The sequence below is a fragment of the Schistocerca nitens genome, chromosome 1, assembly GCF_023898315.1.
Source record: "Schistocerca nitens isolate TAMUIC-IGC-003100 chromosome 1, iqSchNite1.1, whole genome shotgun sequence".
NCBI classification, from domain to species: domain Eukaryota; kingdom Metazoa; phylum Arthropoda; class Insecta; order Orthoptera; family Acrididae; genus Schistocerca; species Schistocerca nitens.
In genome coordinates this window covers 494074572-494076935 of record NC_064614.1, presented here as the reverse complement: position 1 = coordinate 494076935, position 2364 = coordinate 494074572, and the positions used below count along the sequence as shown (strand labels likewise).

The following is a 2364-nucleotide window of genomic DNA, read 5'->3' as shown; positions in this document are numbered from 1 at the left end:
CTGTGTTTTTTCTAAATTAAATGACAGTCCACTTACAGAAGTCATGCAATTATTTTAGAACAAATTTAATATACTTTTTCTTTGTTTGATATACTAACAGCCAAAGTTGCAAAATTCACTTTTTTTTTAATTTATTTGATGACTAGCTTCAACTTACCTGAAACCGCTTTCAACAATCCAGGTAGACAAAACAGTGTTTTTTTTCCATAAAAGCATGCAAACCATGTTAAAATTGCACATACATGTATATGAAAATCAAGTTTTTCTATTAACAATTCCAAGGTAAACATACAACTGCCATTCCCACTGTTCATAGAATTACCTGACACTGATATACTTGTAGGTACAATCTCAACATGGTTTGCATGCTATTACAGAAAAATATTGTTTTCCCTGTGTGGATGATTTGATAATTGTTTCAACATAACCCGAAACTAGTCATCAAGTAAATAAAAAACACTTAATTCTGCAACTTTGGCTGTTTCTATATCAAACTGGTTAACATAAGTTGCTGTCCTGTTACTAACCTATCATGCTGAAAAATTAACTTTCTCCTCGGCCAGTGCATCTTTAGTGGCCCTGATTATTGCGCCTACATCATCAATAAAGACAATTATTTCTGTTTCAGTGGTGTAATGCAGCAGGTCATCTAAATATAACACATTGACCAGTATCAAACTCTGTGAAAGCAGATTCCCCCTTCCCCGTCCAAATATGACTCTACATCAAAACTAACGGACCTGCCCTACATGAGACCCTGGACCTTTATTAGTTAAATCTGAAGCAAACCAATTATTACATATGCCTATAGTGACAATAAAAGTACATTTTGCAAAAAGGATGTTTTAATATGTGTAAAATATGTGTAAAAAAGTGTCTTAGATGGCTCACAGAATATACTAATAGGTGATATTTTATCATTTAAATACTTTATTATGTTTTTTGTAAATTGATAAATGGCACTTGCAGTGAAAGGACCTTTCCAGAATCAAGACTGACCACTAAAACAAGAAAGCTGAATATGAATGGATATAACTCATTATCCAGTTACTGCAGGTAACACAAGGAGAAAGGATTTGCCACTTTCATTAAGGGAGGGAGGGGAACATAAAAATAGAAACACTGTTATTTTTAGATTTTGCTTTGAACAGTGTCTTGAAGCTTGTGCACAGAGCAAGAAATGCATGGAAAGTTGACAGTAAAACTCATAATATATAGGACACCAGTAAATAATTTTGTAATGTTGGAAGCTGAAGAAGTGAATTAAAATTTGTGCTGCGGCTGGGACTCAAACCCAGGTCTTCTTGCTTACTAGGCAGATATGCTGACCACTACACCACCACAGCATTATGGTCAACATAGCTGCACGAACTACCCAAGTCAAATACCCTCTCCACTGCAAACTCCAATTCACATCTCCCCTTATATTGCCACTATTACCAGGGCTCTCCGACATTGGCATAGCACCCCAGCATTGGACATAATGGAAAAGTGCAGTACTACATGTGATCACAAAGACCTTCAATTAAATTTTCCCCGAGACATTTAAGTCTCTAATTTGTCTACAATAATGGTGGAAGCTGAAGAAGTGAATTAAAATTTGTGCTTTGACCGGGCCTTGAACCTGGGTCTTCTTACTTACTAGGCAGATATGCTGACCATTACACAACCGCAGCATTATGGTCAAAATAGCTGCACGAGCTACCCAAGTCCAATACCCTAGTTATTCATAAAACAACTTTATGTGTAACTGAACTTTTTAACTTCCACACAAAAAGAGGTATAGTAAAAAATAGTAAATTTTTTAATTTAAATATTTTAGAATTATACTCGAGTCCTTTGTCATTCCACATACTGTAATCAAACTCCTCTCACCCAATCTGCAGCAAGAGTTACTTGAGCCAACAGCATCACTATTGATAACCTTTTTATGGAAGTATCAAGACATAAATTATTCCATAATTGATGGTTTCTCAGATCATAACTCTCAAGATGAACAGGTAAACTACATTAAATCTTACCATTACATCAGCAGCACCAATGCATAATTCATTAAAGTATTGGATGATGACCATCAAGTTGCATCTGTGGTAGCAGCCTTGCTCAAACAGGGGCAAAGTGTTGTCTGGTAAACTGAGGTAACAGATCTGCTGATTATTGGACTCAGTGGGATATTATCCATACACACCCTTGCATTGTGACAATATTCCTCCATGCAGACTTCACAAACTGCATCAAGGCAGGCAAATCCTAGTGCCAGGGCTGGAACACTGCTGAGGCAGCACCCTGCAAATAGCAGTCTGCTGTAGTAGTGAGCTAAGTTACCTTGTGGTTTGGGCTGATGTTGCAGTGCCTTGATCCTGT

General features: G+C 36.7%; 1 non-coding gene across 1 annotated transcript; it reads right to left on the bottom strand.

The window, feature by feature from the left end:
- Positions 1–1273: 1273 nt before the first annotated feature.
- On the bottom strand, positions 1274–1346 carry Trnat-agu (transfer RNA threonine (anticodon AGU)). Its single transcript has one exon. It is a non-coding gene; the product is annotated as a tRNA-Thr (tRNA).
- Positions 1347–2364: the final 1018 nt, after the last annotated feature.